Consider the following 14,053-nt stretch of genomic DNA (forward strand, 5'->3'; position numbering starts at 1 on the left):
ATAAAGGCTGCAGATAGTTTATTTGCAGGCTCTCATGTAGCACTCAGAGGCATGCAAACCAAACATGAGCACATCATAAAACTACTAGAAAGTTCTCAGAATGACTTCCCTGTTTCGGTTAAAAACTGTTGGTTTAGCTGGCTCTGTGGTGCATGCCCATAATCCCAGCACTCTAGTAGGAGACAGAGGCAGGTGGCTTACTGTGAGTTGGAGGCCAGTCTGGCCTACAAAGTTACTCTAGGACAGCCAAGGGTACACAGAGAAACCCTGTCTGGGAACAAACAAACAAAAAAAACCCTTTTGATTTACCTTTACAAACAGTGTTTCTAGTTAACTGGATAGCGATTTGCAGCTGCCTACCTTCCAGGTGGCCTTCATGTTATTATACAGAGAAAGAGCACAAAGCAGCCTAGGTATTTCAGGGTCTCAAAGAACATTGCAATTTTTCTCCAAAAATGTTCTTCTGGTCAATACATCAGATCGTTTACACTGTGTAATAGTTGCTATGGACTACTTGCATTTTTGTTAAATTTTTACACCAGTGAGTTCTGTAAAAATGACTAAACGCTCACAAAATAAATAAATAAATAAATAAATAAATAAAACTTCACAGCTCAGAAAATCACAGACGATTTTTCTCTCTTCTTAAACGTTTATTGATCTGTATGTTTGTGTACTGCACACAGGCTTATGCATGCCATGGCCTAGGTGTGGAGGTGAGAGAACTTGCAGGAATAACTTCTATCTACTATGTGGGTCCTGGGGCACCAATCCAGGTCATCTGGCATGGTGACCAGATCCTTCACCAAAGGAACCATCTCACTAGCCCAAGAAACTTTTAAAAATCATTTAAGACCACTGAGAGGTGGCATACACCTTTAATCCCAGCACTCAGGAGGCAGAGGCAGGCAGATCTCTGCGAATTTGAGGCCAGCCTAGTCTCCAGAGCAAATTCCAGGACAGAGAGGGCTACACAGAGAAACTCTGTCTCGAAAAACAAAAAAGAAGAAAAAAAATTCATGTAAGACCTAATAACTGCTTCTTAAATTAGATAAATATTATAGACATATAACCGAACTGAAAGGTTATAGGGATGACTAACCAGAAAGCAGAGTAACTTTAACAAAAAGTAAGATTATACTATTTTATGTAAAACTAGTAAATAAAACTTTATTTGAGGCTCATCAAAAAAAAAAAAAAAGACTAAGTGTGGGCTTAGGTTATAGGTCACTTGAAGTCTTTCTGTGTGAGGCCCTGGGTTCAATCTCTTACCACTGAAGGCAGCAGTTAGAGGAGGGAAACATGAACCATGACCACCACAAGTAATTTGGACAAAATAGCAAAAATAAATGCTTCCTCAACATGATGAAGAATCCTCAAAAATATCATCAAAAGAGTAAAGAAAAGGGATCTCCCACACACATTTTACAGTAGTGAATTTCCAAACTAGAAATTAATAACAATCAAAATGGAAAACATTATATGAGATGTTTGTTCTATTTGCTTGTTCTTTGAGACATGATTTCTCTGTGTAGCCTTGGCTGTCCTGGACTTGCTTTGTAGACCAGGCTGGCCTCAAACTCACAGCGATCCACCTGCCTCTGCCTCTGTGAGTGCTAGGATCAAAGGCATATCCCACTGTACCCAGCAGATTAAATGTTTTTATTGTAGAAAATCTCTCTTCTCAAAACCCGCCTCTTCACTGTCTCCCCTCCCGTCCGGTTCCTCCAGCAGCCAAGATGATCTATCAAGAAAAGGAGGTCCTATTGGTTTTTTGTGTTTAAAGTCTTGAGGAGTCACCAAGCACTCAAAAAGTCAGCAATCCAAACTTAGATTTAAAAGTAGGAATGAGGAAATGAGGAGATGGCTCAGTGGATAAAATGCTTCCTTTACAACCCACATAAATGTCAGGTGGGTATACTGGAATAATCCCGGCACAGACAGGGCGGGAGAGGATTCCCCGGGGCAAGCTGTCTAACTAGGCTGAATCAGCAAGCTGAGAGTCCAAAAAGAAGCATCTCAGTAAATAAAGTAGAAAACAGTCAAGGATGATACCTAATATCAACCTCTGTATACACACAAACACACATGTATGCATATATACACAGACAAATACATACATGCATACACATGGACATGTAAAAAACAAAACACAGTGAGATCCTCATAATGGGATGAATGGATTCATTACCATTTTCCCCCTTCCCCATCCCACACTGTCCCCATACCTTTAGGAAATGCTATGCTAAGAAATGAAGTCCCTTCCAGCAATAGGAGAGTTCATCAAGAACTGAACCTAGGGGACTAAAGTGGTGGCTCAGAGGTTAAGACACTGGTTGCTCTTCCAGAGGACCTGGGCTCGATCCCAGCACCCACACGGCAGCTCACAACCACATGTAACTCCAGTTGCAGGGGATCTGACACTCACAACTAGCCTCCAATGACAGATACATGGTGCACAGACATACATGCTGGCAAAACACACAAACTAATAAAAATACCATTACAATTTTTTTAATTTTTTATAAAAGAACTGAATTGCCTAGCAGGTTGATCTTGGGCAGCCCAGTGTCCAGAACTGTGAGAAAGAGACGTGAGCTTGGAATCCCCCACCTGCAGCATACCGCAGTTTACTGGGGCAGCCAGATCTAAGACAGCCTCCCAGGTCTGCATGAGGTGCCCCACCTGCCCCATCACAGACTGTTCAGTCTCCCAAACCCACTGTCTGCACTCAAACTTGGCTTTCCTTGTGGCTGCAGGTTCTGAGACCCCGCCTCAGTCATTCCTGCCGCAGAAGCTTTTCTCCTCCTTAGGATTCCTTTCTTTCCCCCTTTTTCTTTTTCTGTTAGTTTGTGTTTGGGAGACAAGGTCTGTGTAACCCAGGCTGGCCTCGCCCTGTGATCCTCTTCCTACCTTACTCTGTGACATTTACTGATGAGTATGGCAGCCTTCCTGCTTAGATTCCTTTCTCTGCCTCAAGTAGGAAGCACCCATTTGAGTAGATACCAGCAAGATACCAGTAGATGCCCAGAGAAAAGGTCTAGGTTATAGATACAGCAAAGAAATGGCGTCCAAGAAACAAGCATTTCAGGAACACAGGGCCAGTGTGAAAAGGCCCTGGGTGGTCTGGCTAGAGAAAGTTCAGTCCAAGAAGCGCAATCGGAAGGCTGCAGCCAAAGAAAGCAGGAGCTGATTACCCGTGCCTCCCTCTTCTGAACTTCATGGTTACTGCTGGCCACACATCCACGTGAATGCTATTGTTGCGATGACAAGATGTTGGTAAATACAAAGTAGCCAGGCTCACGGGGTAACTTCTTGGCAGATGGTACCTTTCTACCACCTCTTCCCCCACCAGCCCATAGTAAACATCCCCAACATCCACAGCTTGGTGTTAAGGACAGGTAATATTTCTGAGTATGATGGGTTTAGTGGACCTCAAAAGTGACAAAAGAATTGGCTGTGCAGTTCAGATTCAGCTTTGGCCTGGATGGTTTAAGAGTCTGGGGAAGGAGGCTGGCAAGATGGCTCAGTGGGCAAGCCTGCTGTCAAGCCTGACAGCCTGAGTCCCATCCCCAGGACCCACACGCTAGGAGAGAATGGACTCCTGGAAGTTGTCCTCTGACCACACATGTTCCATATAGCATGTATGTGTTTTCTCTCACTCATACATACATACAAATTTTTAAGCCCTCTGGGTAGGCCTGCATGGCTTTTTGGGAGGAAATCCTAAGTTGGAAAAAGGCAGCTATAGTCTATGTGGGTCCTGGCTTTTTGGAGACTTTGAGGGCAAAGTGTCAGGTTTGTTCAGGCCATAGGCAGAGACCAAGGTGATGCTCAGCCTTGTCAATTAAGTTCTGGGCCAGCGTTCGGCCCCAACTCCCGTGATAAGGATCTGTGGAGGTTTGAATGAGAACCACTCCCATTGGCTTAGGTATTGGAATGGTTAGTCTCCAGCTGGTAGAACTGTTAGGGAAGGCCTTGTTGGAGGAAGTGTGCCACTGGGGTGGGATTTGAGGTTTCAGAGGATTAGTACCATTTCTAGTTAGCCTCCCCCTTGTGGATAAGGATGTCAACTCTCAGCTGCTGCTCCAGTTACCATGCCTGCCTGCCAAGCTCCCTGCCATGATGGTCATGGATGCTAAACCTCTGGAACTGTAAGTCCCAAAAAACGCTTCTGTAAGTTGCCTTCGAGATGCTGTGTGTGGGAAGGGCTGCTTCCTCCCTGACAGGGTGCAGGCACTCCACTCCACATTACCAATGTTTACTATATTATGTCTCTTTCCAGGGACAAATGTTACCTGTTAGCTTCCCCTTGCAGAAAAAAAGCAGACACCCCAACTGGCAACATACAAAAGATGTTCAGTGGCAGGTTGTGCGGCATATAAGAATCTTAGACGGCTGGGCAAAGTACCTTTATTCCCAGCACTTTGGAAGCAGAGGCAAGAAGATCTCTGTAAATTCAAGGCCAGCCTGGTCTACAGAGCTAGTTCCAGGATACCCAGGACAATGTAAGAAAAACCCTGTCTCTTTAAGAATCATTAAAGAGTTAAGAGTTTAGCTCAGAGGGGGAACATGTACTTATTAGCATAAGAAAGGCCCTGAGTTCGAGTACCGCTGACACCCAAAATAAAAAATAAACTTAAAAACCAAGAAGGTTGCTTGACTATCTTTTCACAGAGCATAAACCATCTGTAAGGAGACATCCCAGCACATCATTCTTTGAAGTTATTTTTTAAGTTAGTTTAGGGGCCACTGAGATGGTCAGCAGGTAGAATTGAGAGACCAAAGAATTAAAAATTAGGTTTTTGGGTTACTGAGCTAAAAAGTTTAACACATACCCGGCCAGCTGCAGGAAGAGCTGACCCTGCTACTTTCTTTCCATTCATTAGAGATACAGTTGCCTGGATAGCCCCCAACTCCTTAGCCTTGCTCCTGGGAATAGCACAGACTAAGCTAATCACCCTCTCCCTTAGCAACAGTCTATCAGCCCAGGACAGGACGTTCCAAATGAAACCCAAGGCCACGCGCCCCCACCCACCCACCCACCCAACAGAGAACAAAGAAAGCCAGAACCATTTATGGTTTTGGCACCTTCCCACAGCAAATCGTTTTGAAATGTAGCCTCCCCCTGCTTTGGGTGCACTGGGAAGGACTGGGACCTATAAATCACTCTCAATCCTGACAGAGCTCAGGGCTCTCAGCTGGATACCAATGCCCTGGTATCTGTGAGAGTCCCAGCTCGAGCTGCGAATAAAGATCCTCTCCTCTTGTGTTTTGCAAGGGACTGGACTCCTGGTCGTCTTTTGTGGGTCTTGTGAATTGGGCAGAACAGACCATGAAACAATTGCTGCATGAGCCTGATGACCTGAGTTTAATCCCCTCATAAAGGTGGAAGGAAAAAGCAGAATGATAACCACTGACTTGTTGTGACTCCCACACACATCACACACACAATAATGATAATAAATAAATAAATAAATAAATTTAGGTCTAGAAAAATAAAACCTGCAAGAAGACCTAGAAAAAAAAATGGATGAAACTCCACAGATGTATTTTTTATTATTTATTTATTATTTAGTTATATTACTATTTTATTATTCTACACAGGTAGTGTAGAAGCAAACAGTTTTAAGAATGAGGCATAAGCTATATGATTAGTTAAGTGTACACAATAAGCTAATTAGAAAAGTTAATAACCTGTGGGATATATATTTTAAAAATGAACCAAGTGTTATAAACAGAAGGGATAGAACAGGAAAACTCATCTCAAATCTTATACTTTTTAATTAATAATCTTAAATAATTTACTAGATACTTTGTTTATAATTATATTTTAAATTTTTTATGTGTATGTGTGTTTTTCCAGCATTTATGTCTGTGTATTCTTTGTGTGTCTGCTGCCAGTGGAGGCCAGAAGAGGGCAACATATGCCCTGGAACTGGGGTTACAGCTGACTATGAACAACCATGTGAGTGACAGGAATAAAACCTGGGTTGCCTGGAAGAGCAGCCAGTGCGCTTAACTGCTGAGCCATCTCTCCAACCCATAACTGCATTTTTATATAATTATAATGTCTCATATTTTGCTGCTTAAGTTGTTAATATGTTTCATAAACATTAGTATAATAACCAACTCCTGTTACCCCTAGCTTGACAGCTGTCATCCTGACAGTGGTCACCATCACACATCACATCCTGGCCCCAGATAGACGTCCCTGAACTGCACACAAAGCACTGATTCTTGGTGAGTCACAGCGACTGGCCAGGCTGCCCTGTGTCCTCACCATAGAGGTAAGCAAAGCTGGCCTCAGATACCTGCCCCCTCCGCTGAGCCCTGTTGTCCAACTCTTATCTGGTCTTTGTGACCACAGGCCAGCTGGAGTTTTGTGAAAAGAAGTGTGTCCCATTTGCATCCTAATTATATCAACAGGTCCCATCTCTCCCCTTGCTTCTCCCAGGGTGTACTTAAGTGGAATAAATGGGGGTTGGGATGCCTGGTTTTAGTGTCAGTGTCTTTACCTTTGCCCCGGGGACTTGTGGGAGAGCTTGTTAGGCAGTGTTCTCATGTTCTTAAGAGGCTGACTGTACCAAGCTACTCCCCCACTTCTGGAGTAGGCAGGGTGAGGGCCCTAAGAAAGGTGCAAGAAGGCAAATCAAACTCTTTCCTAACCCAGGATGTGCAGGCCAGGTTAAACATACAAAAAAAAAATTTTTTTTTTTTTTTATCAGACAGGGTCTCATTGTGTACCTCAGACTCACAGCAATCCTCCACCTGAGAGATGAGTTTGCAGGCCTGCATCATCACACTGACGTCAGTGATGAAAACTTTATTCAAGCTCCAGAACAAATGCAACCTTTCCTGCTTCCCAAGTTATGATCTAATTGTTTGCTCGTAAAGCACTGGAACTTAGTAAAGAGTCTGACATCACAGCACAAGAGTTAAGAAAGGTGCTCCGGAAGTCAGCTATGAGATTCCCAAGAGTATCTCTAAGACAAACCCAACTGTGGGTCTCCACTAATCAGGGAAGAAAGAATCTTGAATCTGTGTTGGTGTGGTTGTTGTTTTGAGGCAGGGTTTCTCCATTTAGCCCTGGCTGTCCTGGCACTCACTCGGTAGTCTAGGCTGGCCTTGACCAGCATTAAATGTGGTTTTTGTTTGTTTTTTTTTTCAGTTGTTTCTCTGGGTAGCCCTGACTGCCCTGGAACTTTTAGACCAGGGTGGCCTCGAACTCACATAGATCAGTCTACCTCTGCCTTTTCATGCTAGGATTAAAGGCATGTGCTGCCACTGCCTAGCTGATCTGTATTCTTAAACAAACTAGCCAAGGGTGACGGACTTTGAAAAGATTCCCAAGTTTCTTGAGATTTACATTCTAAACACCAAATCTCAAAAGCAGTATCTTGCTATTTTTATCAGAAACAATTCTAACTATTATCTCAGCAGTCTATTTTTTTTATATATCCTTTCTCTTCCCCCATCAAGTTTGGCATCTGCTGGAACTATAATCCAGTTAAAGAGGCCTCTCTTGTAAATTTATCTCTTTTGATAATGGCTTGTGGCAGGAAAGAGGGATGCTTTCCCAGCATGCTGAACAAGAGATGATAACTCCAGAGTGCTGGGATTGTGAGCATCAGCCTGTGCAAGATGCCTTTTTCAAAGTATGTTAGTGAGTTAATTATTTTAGTAACTAAGCTTAAAGGTTAAAAAAAAAAAAGGTGATTTTAGGTATGTGCTATTACTTTGACTTCTTAATATCAAGTATTATGTCTTAACACCAATATCAAATAGCAATAATTGTAAATGGTCTTACATGTTTGATCAAATTTTAAATAGACAATTGGGGTTAGGTGTGAGGGAGCTTGCTTCCTGGGATCACTTTTTCCCCGACTGTGACACATGATCTCTAAATGAATCCAAATTGGGGCCAAACTGAAAACTGCCGTCACCAACTGCTTTATGGACAGTATCAAAACCAAGGCTCAACGAAGTTCTTCTATCAACCAGAAGCTTTCATGCCATTTCCCGGGTGAAATGAAATCATAGAAGAAACTCTTCTAGGCTTCCACACATAGCCACCATAAGAGGGACCCAAAGGACAGCTGAACACAGCAATGTCACTGCGAGAGCACACCGAACCACAGATCTAACTGAATAGTCTGCCCACCTGAAGTTCCTCAGACAGAGCTGGGCCTAGCCTATAGGAAATCCCAAGCCAGTGGCAGGTACGCAACCTGGCTGGCGTTGGTAGAGGAAAATCTCTTACAGAGAAGGGCAAGTGATAGAAAGGAAAGGTGATAAAAGAGCCAGGACTGATGGCACAGACCTATAAACCCAACTACAAAGGAAGAGGAGGCAGCAGGACCTCAAATTCAATGTTAGCTTGAACTCAATGAGATTCTGACCCAATATAAAAAGTGTAGGGCTGGAGAGATGGCTCAGCAGTCAGAGAGGACCCAGCAGGACAGTTCATACCTGCCTGTGACTTCAGCTCCAGAGGGATTCAATGTTCTGGCCTCTATGATCTTTCACAAAACTTAGATATGTATGGATATATGTACATATTCCTTTGTTGACAGGCCCTCAGCTCCAGAGGGATTCAATGTTCTGGCCTCTATGATCTTTCATAAAACTTATATATGTATGGAAATATGTACATATTTCTTTATTGACAGGCCCTCACTATGTAGCCCTGACTGACCTGGAAATCCCTATGTAGACCAGGATGGTAGAACTTAGAAATCTGCCTTCAGACCGCACTGATCAGGAGATAACAGACAAGGATAAGACAGACAGAAGCCCAGAACAGGCTCTAAGACACCCTCCTCTACTCAGACAGTATGAGCAGATCATAGTGTTCTTGCTCGATGAACTTGGGAGCACCTAGAAATCCTTAACTCCTGGCATCTACTATGAATCTATCAGAAGAATTGACTTTTAAGAAAGCCTGTTTACGGGGTTGGAGATTTAGCTCAGTGATAGAGCGCTCACCTAGCAATCACAAGGCCCTGGGTTCAGTCCTGGAACAAGAAAGCCTGTTTACAAGACAGAATTAAGTTTCCAAGCCTTGTTAAAAAACCCTAATACTGGGGAGGTGACTCAGTAATACGATGTTTGCTAAAACCCTGGGTTCCAGCCCCAGCGACAATGAACTCCAAACTCTTCAACTGTAAGCATAGATTCTCACTGAACTTGGAATTCAAGGTCTGTAACAGTGTGGAAAAAAATCAATTTAAATCTTGATCTCTGTTTCTTTATCAAAACAGAGCCTATGGGAGTGAGTAATCTCCTCCTATCAGGCCTGTCTTAGGGAAAAAGAACATGGCTGAAAGCACTTCATGGACAAACAGCAGCCTCCTAAGGCAACGCAGAATGCTCTGGAAAAACCTCCTCCTTGCCCTTGGCTTAGAGCTAAGTCACCATGAACAGCCCCAGCTTGTGTTAACACATCAAAGAGCAGGGGCTGACTGGCTGCTGTGGGGAAGGCTTGCCAGTCACGGTTGCAAAAATCAGAAAAAAGAAGGCCTTCCCAGAAGGGACCTGCTGAGTCTCAGAAAGCATCTCCATAGCATACAGTTGGAGCTCACCTCAACCACAGAGCGCTTGTTCGTGTGCGCATGCGTGTGCGCGCGCGCGCACACACACACACACACACACACACACACACTTTTGTTGTTTTTAAAGTTACACAGCCCAAGTTCTTTTGTTTCAGCATCTCAGAAGGACTGGCATACACTCTTTGCCATATTCTATGCTGTCCTTCCATTGATCTACCTCAATAAGCAAATCCCACCTGGAACTCTAATGTCAGAAGGAGGACTTCCGCAGTCTCGGTCTAGATAAGCAAGTGTCCTCACATTTGAAACCTTTCAGAACTCCATACAGGACATCCCAATAAGCAAAGCCCACTCACATCCCTGTGGGTTCAGCGGGGACCTACCCCCATTCAAGTGTGCTCACTGGGTCTAAATATAAAATGCCCACCACAGCGTCATGTATTAAAGACAAGGTCTCTAGGTTTGAGAGGTTCCGAGAGGGTTAGGAGAAGAAGGGCCTGGCTGTAGAAAGATGGTGATGGAGGCATGTTCTTGCACCTGTATCTTGTCCTGTATCCTTCCCATCTCTCTCTCTCTCTCTCTCTCTCTCTCTGCTTCCTGGCTGCTGTGAAGTGAACAGCCTCTGCCATGATGCTCTGCTCCACTCCAGACCCAGAAGCCCAGAACAGGATGACTGTGGACTGGAATCTCTGAAAATGTAAGCCAAATCGTGGTCTTTCTCCTCCTTAGTTATTTGTATCAGACTTTTTGTCATAGAATAAAAAGGCTGGCTAAAACAATCTCAGGCAACCAGACTCCAAGAAAGGCCTTGACCTGTGCCTGGTTCTTCCTGATGGTGGAGTTAGTAGCTCCTTGCTGACTCTGCCTTGAATCTGAGGTTCACAGGTGTCTTAGTTAGGGTGTCTATTGCTGCTAAAAGACACCAGGACCAGGGCAACTCTTAAAAAGGCAAACATTTAATTGGAGCTGGCTTACAGTTTCAGAGGTTTAGTCCATTATCATCATGGCCGGAAGCACAGTAGCATCCAGGAAGACGTGGTGCTGGAGGACCCAAGAATTCTACATCTTGATCAGAAGGCAGCCAGGAGGAGACTGGAATTTCACACTGGGCAAGAGCTTGAGCATGTATGACCTCAAGCCCCACCTCCGCAGTGACACACTTCCTCTAACAAGGCAGCACCTCCTCCAATCAGGCCATACCTCCTAACAGTGCCACTTCCTACAGACCAAGCATTCACACACATGAGTCTACGGGGATTGTTCCTAGTCACACTGCCACAACAGTCATTCAGACCTTTATCTAAGACCATACAATACAGCCCGGGCCCTGAACCTGTCATTCAGGAGTATGGAGTTCATACACTACCAGACTCCAGTTCTTCACCCGGGCAGGAGAAGCCAGCTGAAGCAGGTGGAATTATGAACCAAGAACATGAAGAAAAGTCCAACCCCATTCAGGCCAGCCACAGAGGAGCTGCAGCAGCGCTATCAAAACAAAACCTAATACCTTATAAGTCTTGCATAATTCATCCTTTAAAAGTGAGTCAGTAAGTAAGTACTACCCACTAGTCCTCACTAAAATTGAGCACAAAAATCTATCTTTGGAAACCAGCGTGATCTTTTTTTTTAAATCTACTCCCAAGCGCCTCCCACAATTATGTAATTTTGCCCTATCAATGAGGATGAACTAAATGTGACCTACCAAAATGATCTCCGACTCCAGACACCAAATGTACCAAAAGCTACTCCCACCAGCTAGGAGTTTATCTTGAACCATAAGACATCGACACACGTGACTCAGCCAAAAAAATACATCACCCAACCTTGGCAAAGTACAAGTGCTCTTCACGGCTAAGCCATCAGTCCTCCTCAATTGCTGTTTATGTAAGGATAGAGATTGAACCTAGGCCCTGAGCTATGTCTAAAGCCCAGATAGATACTTCAGCTCTTTACTCAGAAAATAAGATATTACCATCAGGCAGTGGTGACACATGTCTTTAATCCCAGCACTTGGGAGGCAAAGACAGGTGGATCTCTGAGTTCACAGCCAGCTTTGTCTACAGAGTGAGTTTCAGAACAGCCAGAGCTACACAGAGAAACCCAGCCTCAAAAACAAAAACAAAAGAGCAAAAGGACAGATAAGCTAGTACCATCACATTTCTTTAGAAAATGTACATAAACACACGGGCAACCTTGAGAATAGAGACTTTATCTTTATCTATGGTGTGAAACGCTGTACCACTGGTGTGAGACAGCGACTAGGTTAGTTGAGACGAGCAAGCAAGTACCTGGGAGAGCAGGCTGTATGCGGACTCCGGTCTGCGACCCGCTGGGTGCTTGGGCCTGGCGCTGTAGCCTGGGTACCAGTCCCACTCACAGGGAGAAGAGAGTAAGGCAGCACTCCGCACCCTGGAGAAGAGAGATCGGTCAAACCTGCGCGCTCACCCTCGGCTTGACTGACGTCCGACTGTCATAGCCCACCCCACAGATGGCTTGTAAATACACACAGACTGACACAGCAGGCACTGTAATCCGTCGCATTATCATCCGCCAAAAGAAACCCAGCGTCCATGAGCGATCACGCCACAGCCCCACAATTCTCTCCCTGCCCTCTGACGCCAGGCATTCCCCAATCTCATTTGTGTTTCTATTTTTTTTAATCTTTTTTTTTAATTTATTTAGTTTTATTTTACGTGTACGGGTTGGGTTTCTTGCTTGCGTATATGTCTGGGTACTGTGTGCATGCAGTACCTGCACAAGCCAGAAGAGGGTGCTAGAACTAGAGTTACCTACAGTTGTTCCACCATGGTGATGCTGGGAATAAAACCCAGCAACTTCCAGCCTCTCAGGGTTACCTAATGTCTGTATTTCGTGTAAATGTCCATTACAATAGTGACCTTTGGCAGCTACCCTTTTGCTTAGCCTCCCAAATTTGATGTTCATCCTTAGCATATATCAGAAATCCACTTCTTTTAAACCAATTTTATTTATTTGTTTGTTTGGCTGGAGAATTGCCTCAGTGGCAACTGGCTGTTCTTGCAGAAGACACCAGTTCGGTTTCCATGCTTGATCTACAGAGTGAGTTTCAAAACAGCCAGAGCTAAACATAGAAACTCAGTCTCAAAAAAAAAAAAAAAAAAAAAATCACTCACATCGCAGCTTACTACTCACTGTAACTCCATTTCCAGAGGATGCAGCACCTTTTTAAAATTGTTTACAGCTGGAGGTAGTGGCGCATGCCTTTAATCCCGCTGCTCAGGGAGGCAGAGACCATCAGATAGCTATGAGTTCGAGGCCAGCCTGTCTACAAAGAGAGTCCAGGACAGCCAAGGCTACACAGAGAAACCCTGTGTAGAAAACCCAAATTAAATAAAATAATTTATGTGCATGTGTGCGTGCACATAAATGCATGAAAAAGCCCTGGTGTTGGAGAGCCCCTGGAAGCAGAGTTACGGGAGGTTGCAGGTATCCTGATGTTGTGCTGGGAACCGAGGTGTGCACTCAACCAAAGCTATCTCTCTAGCCCTCGACACTCCGTAACTGCTAACAGGCAAAGTTACGTCCAGCATATGGACATACCACAACCAATTAATCTGTTTGTCAACTGAGCCTAACCCACTGAAGATAATCCTCAGGTACAAGAATTTTAGGGAATTTATCCTCTGTGTGTGTAAGTGAAAAAAAACTTAGCAAACGAGAAAACAACTGAGAAATAGAAAACTTTTCCCCCTTTAACACAGGGTCTCTAGATGTAGGCTAGCCTGGCCTTAAACTAGTAATCCTCCTATTTCTTCCCATCAAGTGCTGGGATTACAGATGTGTCTCCCAAGCCTGGTAAGAAAACTTTAGTATGTAAAGATGTACATAAAATTTAGCATTTTAAAGCACACAGAAAGTAAACACGTCAAACTACAAAGGGATTTCCTTTGTTAGCTTCAGTAAAACTGGCTTGTATCTTTGAATCTATGCAACTGAAAGTTGTCATCTCAAGAGACAGGTTTTTTTTTTTTTTTTTTTTTTTTTTGCAACTCTCAATACAAGAGCATCTAACCCTACGCATCCCTGCCACCACCACAAGGGGGTAAGCTCAAACTTGGACTGTGCTGGATCTGCTGAGGCAGTGCCAGGCAATCCTGCACCGGGAGGAACAATGTGCCCTCTTGCCACTCTGGGCCCATCCTTCTGTTTGGGGCACACAAAGAAAGATACTGGCTATCTGCAATAAACCGTCTTTTTCCTACACCGCCAAACCAGAAGTAAGGGATGGTGTTGATTTTATTTGTTCAGGCAAGAGGCCCATTTCCTCTCTCCAAGGCTCAGCAGGAAATGTAGGCCGAGGCTAACCCAAGGTCATCTGGACTTCCTACAAAGCAAGCAGCAGATCGAGCCCAGCCCATTCAGGTTTCTATTATTACTTCCAAAAATAAATAAACAGCAAGCAAATCAAGTTAAGCATGGTTACGCCTTTGGCCTGAATGTGGCCTTTCCCCCCCCCCTTG

General features: G+C 44.2%; 1 protein-coding gene across 1 annotated transcript in view; it reads right to left on the minus strand.

Annotated features, from left to right (window-relative positions):
- Nucleotides 1-14,053, minus strand: part of Tjp2 (tight junction protein 2) — a 112,624-nt gene that overhangs the window by 72,835 nt on the left and 25,736 nt on the right. The window contains exon 2 of the mRNA XM_060387749.1: nucleotides 11,843-11,963. The gene's annotated coding sequence lies outside the window, so the exon portion shown is untranslated. The remainder of the gene's footprint in view (nucleotides 1-11,842; nucleotides 11,964-14,053) is intronic.

The sequence above is a fragment of the Meriones unguiculatus genome, chromosome 1 (assembly GCF_030254825.1).
Source record: "Meriones unguiculatus strain TT.TT164.6M chromosome 1, Bangor_MerUng_6.1, whole genome shotgun sequence".
Taxonomy (NCBI): domain Eukaryota; kingdom Metazoa; phylum Chordata; class Mammalia; order Rodentia; family Muridae; genus Meriones; species Meriones unguiculatus.